This window comes from Schistocerca nitens, chromosome 1 (assembly GCF_023898315.1).
Source record: "Schistocerca nitens isolate TAMUIC-IGC-003100 chromosome 1, iqSchNite1.1, whole genome shotgun sequence".
Lineage (NCBI taxonomy): Eukaryota > Metazoa > Arthropoda > Insecta > Orthoptera > Acrididae > Schistocerca > Schistocerca nitens.
In genome coordinates, this window is record NC_064614.1 from 636,020,694 (window position 1) to 636,031,414 (window position 10,721).

A 10,721-nucleotide genomic window follows, 5' to 3' on the forward strand; every position below is an offset into this window, starting at 1 on the left:
CGCACTGTAGAAAAACAACTACATTCGCTTAGTAGTGGAAAGGCGTCAGGACCAGATGAGATACCTATAAGATTCTACAAAGATTATGCGAAAGAACTTGCTCTCCTTCTAGCAGTAATTTATAGTAGGACGCCTGAGCAGCGAATAATACCTAGCGACTGGGAGAAAGCGCAGATCATTCCCATATTTAAGAAGGGCCGTAGGATAGATCCACACAGTTATAAACCTATGTCGTTGACGTCAATCTGTTGGAGAATGATGGAACATGTTTAATGCTCAAGAGCTATGACATTTTGGAAATGAAAATCTCCTCCATAAAAATCAACATGGATTTCGCACACAGAAATCCTGTGAAACTGAATTCACTCACTCCATGAGATCCACATCGCCGTAGACAACGGCACTCAGGTTTGTGCCGCGTTCCTTGACTTCAGGAAGGATTTGACACCGTCCCGCACTGCCGTTTAGTGAAAATAATACCAACTTATCGAGTATCGGAGCAGATTTGTGACTGGATTCAAGACTTTCTAGCAGATAGTACTCAGCACGTCGCTTTTAACGGAGCCAAATCGAAAGATGTAAAGGTACTTTCCGGAGTACTCTACCGAAGTGTGATATAACTTTGCTGTTTACAACATGTATAAATGATCTAGTAGAAAGCGTCGGATGCTCTTTAAGGCTGTTCACGGATGATGGGTGAGAGCTGGTTTCTCAATATGGGGCAGGATAAGGTTACGATTGTGGATGGGGCCGTTATCAGTTACTCTCGGTTGCACAACAAAAAAGGAAACTTTATTTAAAGAAATTAAACTTTTAAAACAATCCAGAATGAGATTTTCACTCTGCAGCGGAGTGTGCGCTGATATGAAAGTTCCCGGCAGATTAAAACTGTGTGCCCGACCGAGACTCGGATCTCGGGACCTTTGCCTTTCGCGGGCAAGTGCTCTACCATCTGAGCTACCGAAGCACGACTCACACCCGGTCCTCACAGCTTTACTTCTGCCAGTATCTCGTCTCCTACCTTCCAAACTTTACAGAAGCTCTCCTGCGAACCTTGCAGAACTAGCACTCCTGAAAGAAAGGATACTGCGGAGACATGGGTTAGCCACAGCCTGGGGGATGTTTCCAGAATGAGAGGAAGTAAATCTGTGAGGACCGGGCGTGAGTCGTTCTTCGGTAGCTCAGATGGTAGAGCACTTGCCCGCGAAAGGCAAAGGTCCCGAGTTCGAGTCTCGGTCGGGCACACAGTTTTAATCTGCCAGGAAGTTTTTAAAACAATGTCTTTAAAAAACACAATTGACTGTATGACGGCTGAAGGCCTTATCACAGAAAAAAAATTCCACAATTTTAGGGCCGAAGGCCACCAACAATAACCTCAAACAACAAACGGCTGCCGGCCGGAGTGGCCGTGTGGTTCTAGGCACCACGGTCTGGAACCGAGCGACCGCTACGGTCGCAGGTTCGAATCCTGCCTCGGGCATGGATGTGTGTGATGTCCTTAGGTTTGTTAGGTTTAATTAGTTCTAAGTTCTACGGGACTGATGACCTCAGAAGTTCAGTCGCATAGTGCTCAGAGCCATTTGAACCAATAAACGGCTGAAGGCCTGAATTAGAAGTCAGAAGAACAATTCCAAATAGCACTTTTAAAATAAATACCTTGCTCTTAAAACAAGTTTGCTTAAAAACAACTTACTGTAACACTGCTGAAGGCCTTATTATAAAAGAACTGTAATTATTACTCGGCTGAAGGCCGCAAACAATTTCAAATAACAAACGGCTGAAGGCCGCAAACATTTTCAAATAACAAACGGTTGAAGGCATGAATTAGAAGTCAGGAAAACAATTCCAAATAGCACTTTTAAAATAAATCCCTTGCTTTTAAAACAAGTTTGCTTAAAAAAAAAAAAACTCACTGTAACACGGCTGAAGGCCTTATCACCAAAGAAGTGAAATTATTGCTCGGCTGAAGGCCACACCAGCAACAATTAGAAAATTACAAATATCCTTAAAACAAACATCACAATCTAAGGTATCAGGACAAGCGGTTCTCAGCAAGTGTTCCAAGGGTTGGTCTGGGAAGATATCTCAAACATAAGATAAAGTGAGACAGGCAGCCAAGAGTTGTACTCGTGCAACAGGATGGCAACTCAGACTAGGGGCAGTTTAAGCGCCGACCGACCGACTAACCAATCCGCCTAATGTCCGATCACCGGTACAACGATGGAATATTTTTAGGCAAGGTCGAAGAGACAGACAGCACTACGTCTTCAGAAAACACCCAAGGCCGAAGGAAACATTAGAACCAAGGTAGACCGCCCCAAAAAACTATGCACAGTACACTACAAGAGGCTGTCGAACTACACGCCGTGGCGGACAGCATTAACACGACGAGGAAAGGTACAATGCCGGAAAAGTACGCTAACCTCCAGAGCAGGTAACTGGGGCGTTAGCAGCCGCAAAGCATAAAATACCGCTGGTTGCACTTCACTAATAAGAATAATACTAAATTCAATGATGAATAACAAATAGAGAACGACAGCTGCAAAATTTCACCGCCTCAAAACACTTCACTTGTTGCTGCCAGGCTCAGCGGCCCTGGGAGCAACAACCCGCCAACCAAAGGCGAGATCTCGGGATAGTCGAGGTTGCATTAGAAGTTAACTCTTCACTCAACTTAAACGTCCAGGGTTCGGTGTGCAACAAGTCGTCGCTCTCCCAACTACCCCTCCTCGATCTGGCAGTGGCAGCACGCCGCCAGTGGCCCCGGCTTGCCCTCGCGCTGCACGGACCTGCACGCTGCTGCGCCCCCATCCGACCTGATGTCCATTCGCCACTCCACTCCATACAGCGCGACCCGGAAGTACTAGCGATCGCTCCAAAGATAGTACCACAGTACTCGTATCGATAAGCGCTGCTGCTGCCACTCACGGACAGCCAAGCCAGCAACTTAGTGACGCGAGTAAATCGAATAAGAAACGAGATGCAATAACCGCAATGACAAGATGCCAAGCAATAAACGGCATGAACACGAGCCGCGCACGGCTCAATGCGGTTGTCTATAAAACAGCATCAAACGGCAGAAGATAGTAAAAATTTGCAGAACGACCTCCAGAGAACTGATGAGTGATGCAGGATCTGGCAGTTGACCATGAATATAATTAAACGTAATATACTGCGCATACTTAGGAAAAGAAATCACTACCGTACAGCTACACTATTGATGTCAAACCACTCGGAATAGTTGTTGTTGTTGTGGTCTTCAGTACTGAGACTGGTTTGATGCAGCTCTCCATGCTACTCTATCCTGTGCAAGCTTCTTCATCTCCCAGTACCTACTGCAGCCTACATCTTTCTGAATCTGCCTAATGATTCATCTCTTGGTCTCCCTCTACGATTTTTACCCTCCACGCTGCCCTCCAATGCTAAATTTGTGATCCCTTGATGCCTCAGAATATGTCCTACCAACCGGTCCCTTCTTGTTGTCAAGTTGTGCCACAAACTCCTCTTCTCCCCAGTTCTATTCAATACCTCCTCATTAGTTATGTGATCTACCCATCTAATCTTCAGCATTCTTCTGTAGCACCACATTTCGAAAGCTTCTATTCTCTTCTTGTCTAAACTATTTATTGTCCACGTTTCACTTCCATACATGGCTACACTCCATACAAATACTTTCAGAAACGACTACCTGACATTTAAATCTATACTCGACGTTAACAAATTTTTCTTCTTCAGAAACGCTTTCCTTGCCATTGCCAGTCTACATTTTATATCCTCTCTACTTCGACCATCGTCAGTTATTTTGCTCCCCAAATAGCAAAACTCCTTTACTACTTTAAGTGTCTCATTTCCTAATCTAATTCCCTCAGCATCAACCGACTTAATTCGACTACATTCCATTATCCTCGTTTTGCTACCGTAAAATATGTTGGAGTAACTCCAGAGCGATCTTAAGTGAATGACCACATAAAACAAATAGGCGGAAAAGCAGCTGCCAGATTGAGATTCATATGTAGAATCTTAAGGAAATGTAACTCATCCACGAATGAAGCGGCTTATAAGGCGCTCGTTCGACCGATTCTTAAATACTGTTCATCTACCTTGGATGCCTATAAGGTAGGATTGATAGAAGAGATAGAGAAGATACAACGAAGAGCGGCGCGTTTCTTCACGAGATCGTTTATCCGGCGCGAGAGCGTTACAGATATGCTCAACAAACTTCACTGGTAGACGTTACAAGAGAGGCGTTGTGGTTCACGGATGAATTTACTATTCAAATTTCGCGACAGCACTTTTCAGGTGTCGGAAAACATATTACTTCCCCCCACATACGTCTCGCGTATTAGAGTCAATACAGAGGCTTAGCTACAATCGTTCTTCCCGCGCGCTATTTGCGAGTGCAAAATGGTTGAAGGGCTCAGTTTGTGGTACGAAGAGTACCCTCCTCCACACACGATTAGGTGACCTGCGGAGTGCGATGAAGATGTAGACGTAATCATGAGTGTCAATTCCAGCACGTGTGAATTGGAAGTATATATTGGTGAAAAGAGGAAATACTCTCTGTCAAACTATACAGTAATTGTTTTGAAGAGACTTCAATAACCACACTCTGAACCTGAATATAGCATCTGAAGATGCAACGACGCGTATAACGACCCGTAAAACATCGCAAATTCAATGGAATATTGGTAACATTGTCTACAAGAACGGAAATGTACTGCTTTCTCGGTAAATATTGCTTGAAAACAGAAGAAAAAGGCATATAAACATTAAGAACATAATACTTGTGAATATTATTTTAAAATTAAACGGGTGTCAGAATCGAACCCAGGATTTTGTTTTGGAGGGGGACGGCAGCGGTGGCCGAGCGGTTCTCGGCGCTTCAGTCCGGAACCGCGCGGCTGCTACGATCGCAGGTTGGAATCCTGCCTCGGGCATAGATGTGTGTGATGTCCTTCGGTTAGTTAGGTGTACTTAGTTCTAAGTCTAGGAGACTGATGACCTCAGATGTTAAGTCCCATAGTGCTTAGAGCCATTTGAACCATTTGAGAGGGGGGGGGGGGAGGGGAGTTCATAGAAATTTTGTCTGCATATTCTCTAAAGTAAACGAAGGCGTGTTCTTAATCTATTATCACATCATTGACAATAGTGAGTAAATTTTCCAGATTTTTGTCTCAAAGCTATGTTGGAAAGATTTTTTTTCTGTAGAGATTTCAAACACATATTATCTTCAATTGTTTAGAATTTCATAGAACGAACAGAAACATACAATGTACGTCCAAAAAGCTTCGACACTGATTTCTGGTGTATAAGCGACTTCAGCGCAGTGGCTACGATGGCTGCTTGAACTAACAGCTGTAAATAATGGATTTACATTAAGCTAGACAGTCGTGAGCAGGCAGTCTTAAGTCTGGACGTGAAGCTGCAATATATAACGTCTTGTGTCACAAATCTCAATGGAAAAACGTGGCCGCGCGGAGTGGCCACGCGGTTAGAGGCACCATGTCACTAATCGTGCGGCCCCTCCCGCCGGAGGTTCGAGTCCTCCCTCGGGCATGAATGTGAGCGTTGCCCTTAGCGTTAAGTTAGTTTAAGTAGTGTGTAAGTCTAGGGACCGATGATCTCAGCAGTTTGGTCCCTTAGGAATTCACACACATTTGAACATTTTGGAAGAACATCTCAAATCAGTTGTTCAAGACACTCTCCAGAATGTTTTGAAGAAGAGCAAATTGTGTGCACAGTTTGTCCCCCTGTAGGGAAGCAGCCTACTCACGCTGCAGCAAATTCACATCAGTTTCCATTGTGTGTTAGTCAGTCTGCTAGCTCTGACGTCATAGATGTTGCGCAATACCTTAAAAATCAAGCAAATGACATAAAACTTTCCTAGTATGTCTGGAATAATGATAAACTAATGTGTGTTAAATATAAGATTGATAACTTCAGCCGTTTCCTTTATTTGGACGTTTTTCTATAAAAATAATTGGCGGCACAGAAAAGAGCTAGAGACTGCAAAATTTGTATTTAGATTCAGCTTTCATAATGATTTAATAAAAATAGTACTTTGGATTTCACAAATTAAGATGTTAGTGTAAATTCATGATTTTGTGGTTTTCATCTCAAAACTAGAGGAAGCAAGATAGATTAAGTGAGCTTATAAATCATACTAGGATGTTTAGATTTTAATAGGTTGGAGGTCCGCTATGATGATGAAGCTGTAAAAAGTTTCTTTCAAATATCTATTAAATTATAGCAATAGCGGATCTCAGAAGGGACAGTTCAGAGCCCATCTGCTGCGTGCAGTGCAATTAAATTAATTCTCTCGCCTAAGTTATTAAAGTTAGCCACGTCAAAAATTTATTATCAATACTTCCCTGCGTGCTGAATGCACAGTTAAATTAGGAGCTTCATCGGCCTTCAGCAAGAGAAGCTAAAATTTATTATGCAACTTGAAGTGGTGCGTTACTAGCACAGCGGCTAGTCGAGACAGCCGATTTGATCGAGCGTTTTCTCAGCGGTCCGCACCCCGGCTTTATATATAAGAGCACTGTGCGAGGAAGCCAGGGCCCCAGTTCTCTCCAGACGCTGAATGACACGCCATCTGTGTCGGGAATCGCGTCGCGCCAGTATCAGTGCTACTAACAGCCTCGGGTGCCGTGTTCTGTTACTCGAGAAGCGCGTAACCAGGAAATCATTTCATGTGAAGTGTTAATTCTGGGTTGACTTTCATTATCTAGCCTCAGTGTGCGTATTGTCGTATTTTCACGTGCCGTCGCGGGACAGACATTCTACTACTAATATAGCGTGGCGTTTGATGAGATATTTCATCAAATTATGGCGAGCATTCATTTCAACAATTATTTCGGACATTTATAGTTGCATTGGCGCAATAGACTCTGAACTGTTCTGTTAGTTAGGTTGGAGGGATATTTGTGTGTATATTTGTGATTTTGAGAATATACTCAACTATTTTGGAAAGTCGTCTTTGATTAGAAATCCCGAACAACTTCCTGACTCTACAGAGCTACAAGCTGCAGCTATAATTGTAATCTCAAGGAAGTGGGCACTAGGAACTCTATTTACAGGCTTCAGATTTTGTCAAATCGCTTTCTGGGGGTCTACAAAGTAAATAGAGAGCCAGTGTTGAGAACGGCGAAAGACAGCATAACAACATTCTAAAGCTAGAAACTGACAGCAAGCAAACATTAATGCAGCAGTAATATATTTAACGACCAACATCAAAATATTTCTACTCCTCCGCCGCCCCACATATGGTGCATCGGCCGGGAAATTTACTAAGTGAAAGCGATTTTTAACTATTCGGATTCGCGAGTGAAATGCGACACGCAGCTGAGTAATAGAACAGTGAAAGTGTTACGTGTGCATGGGAGCGACGCTATTGGATTAACGTCGCATCTGGATTCACGGAGCTGGCACTGAGTCTAGCGGTGCAGCCGGCATCGCGAGAAGCCAGTTTCACCTCACCGCAGTCGTCCGCTGCAGCAGCCGGAGACGCGCCTGCTATTGTGGGCCACGCAAACACATCACAGCCGTCGGAGTGCCGTCTGCAGTTCAGCGAGTTGCGTCGCCTCAGTAATCCTGGTACGCCGCGCCGACAACGTCGTGCAGAAGGAACTAAGTTAAGTGAAAAGTTGTTAAAAATTTTACTAACCTGCACTAAAAGACTGTCGGCGATGGAACCGCCAAAAGAAACCGAGTTTAAAATTAAATTAGAACCTATGTATGTTGAGGGAAATGTAAATTCAGACCACGATTCAATTGTAAATATGCATGGAAGTAATGTTCAAGTAAAATATGAAGTATTGTCTCCTGACAGTAGTGTGGGAAGAGGTAATGATTCTGTAATAGAGACCCCTGTAGTAAAGCCGAAAATTGAAATTGTAAATTTATTGGATGATAGTTTCTCTGATGAATTAAAAATGAAACAGTCATCAGAGCTAGTAGAATTTAAACAGAAAAAGTTAGACATGTCTGATCAATCAGAAGTTTCATTTAGTTTTGATGATTCTGGTATTGGAGCTAGTTTTTCGTCACCTGAGTGTGAAAAGAAACCAGCTATTGAGCAACCCAAAGATACTGGGGCTGTTGATTTAAATGTTATATTACAAGCAATAGCTGCCAGTCAAACAAATTTTAATATGCGGTTTGAGGCAATGGACAATAAATTAGAATCCAATAATGCTGAAATGTCAGCCAGTAACGCTCAAATGACAGCTGATTTAAAAGCTGATATAATTGAGGTAAATGACAGGATTGTGGCCAGTCAAACTAATTTTAATAAACGCTTGGAGGTAATGGACGATACCTTCAAGGCTGGTTGCAATAAATTGAAAGAGGATCTAGATAGTTTGAATAATAAAATAGATTGCAACCATGAGGATATTAAGAAAAAGGTTGCTCAACAGTTTTCTGAAATGTATAAAACAGTTAAATCCGAAGTTGCTGAGGTTCGCAAAGACTTCCAAATGGAAGATGCGAAGATGGAGCACAAGTTAACAGAAAAGATCGAGGCGGAGTCTGAACTGTGCTCAGATAGATTTAAAGACGTTAATATAAAAGTAAACATATGTCAAGCTGACATAGATGCAATCAAAACTGACACTACTCATATTGTACAAAGAGTAGATAATGTTGAGATGAAAGTAGAGAATATCAGTACTAACATTGCTAACATAGAGAGTAAAGTAGCTTCTGTAACTTCTGGTAATGGTAGTGTACAACAAGTTGTAACTGCAAACGCCGCTTTTATCGGGTGTCGGCAGTTCTTGCGGTTTGATCCAGATAAAAATATCCACCCGCTAGATTTCTGGAACGATTTTGAAGATGTGATTCCACCGACTTGGTCTGAACGAGAGAAAATCTCATTTATTAGAAGTCATTTAGCAGGTGATGCCATGCGTTGGTCAGCTGATGTTATGTTAAAGTGTAAAACATTAGCGGAATTTAAAACTGCTTTCATTAATGAGTATTGGTCTAGCCATAAGCAAAATGATGTGTTAAGAGAATTTTGGAGTGGAAAACGCTTCAATACAGGCAAAGAATCTATTAAAGAATTTGCTAGGTCATGGATATCACGTTTGTCACATTTGGACGAAAAGCTAAAACCTGAGATGATTATACTAGGTCTTGAAGCCAAACTGCCACGGTATTGGCAAACTAGAATTATATCTGCCCCTAGAGATAATCTGGATCGTTTCATTGAATATTTGGAACGTGTAGAACGTGTTGCTGCCAATGAGGAGCAAGCACGTAATAACAGAAATTCTAATAATAATAGTAGTAATTTTAGGAACGAGCAAAATGGCAATGTAAACATCAGAACAGTAGGTGTTCGCCATCCTAGGAGAGGTAGGAATTGGGGAACTAATTATCAGAACCAACAATGGCGTCCAAATGACAGTAATTTTGTTCCAAACAGAAATATGCATGTAAACAACAGTACGGAAAGTAATGCTATGCAAGTTAACTATAATGAAACTAAAGGAAACAGCAGTAGGCCGAGGCAGGAAAACTAGTTCCCGTCTATGAGGACACTGGCGCTCACCAGGCGGTTACTTTTCCTAGGCCAGTAGTTAAGGGAATTGGTAAGACAGATCAAAATACTCAAACTGAACATGTGGATGAAGAGTCGGTAGCACCTAAGGATACAACAGAAATATTAGATCACTCACAGTATTTAATAGATACCGTGTTAGAGACGCTTTCTAAGTGGGAAGAGAAAGAGAAGGCGCAGCAGTGTAATGGTAGGGAAGAGCTACAAAGTACTGAATTGTCAGGTGAGGAAGCAGAAGAAATTCACGCTTATATTTATGATGAAGATGATGTGCTCTTATCTAAAGTGCCTGTGCAGGATGTTGATAATGTATTAATAGATTTAGGACAGGAGATAAGTGAGAATGTAGAGGGTAGGCTGTTGAGGGTCGATGAACCCAGTAGCTGTGACCAGTTGTCACTTGAGAGGGAAACCGACGAAAATAGTAAAAGTGGTTTAGCTGTAACTAGTGTTATGCCCGGTCTGGAGGCGCAGAATCGCTCAGACTATAGTAATTTGGGCCACGGTCAGCAAACTAAATGTAATGAAGTCGTGCGGTGTTTCGATTTAAAATTAATAGACCGACTGGAAAAGGCAGCGGAAAATGTAATTCAGGAAACCCCTACTCACTGTGACCTAAATGTAATGAAGACAGATGTCGATCACTTTAGTTGGAGACAAATCAAAAAGGAACTATTAGATGAAATTGAGGAACCACCTGTACAACCTAGAATAAGCCACCCTATAATAATAGTGAATATGTTAGGTATCAATGTACGTTGTCTCTTAGACAGTGGAAGTGAGGTGAGTGCAATATCTCAGTCCTTCATTGACGCATTACCTGGTAAAGACAAGCTTACAGTAATGAGGGTATCAGGACTAAGAATAATTGGTGCTACTGGCAAAGTGTCAAAAACGGTAAAGCAAGAAGCTTTACTGCCCTTTAACATAAATGGTAATTTAATTGATCATCCATGTTTAATTGTGAACAATCTCAGTATTGAGGTTTTAATTGGCATAGATTTCTTGTCAAAATATCAGAGTGTTGTTGACTTCGAAAAAAGCCAGTTAAAAATGGTCTTGCCAATAACAGGAGTAATTACAGTCCCTTTTAGTGATAAACATGTAGTAACTGATGATGAAACTTGGGAGTTGCCTATACGAGTTCTGA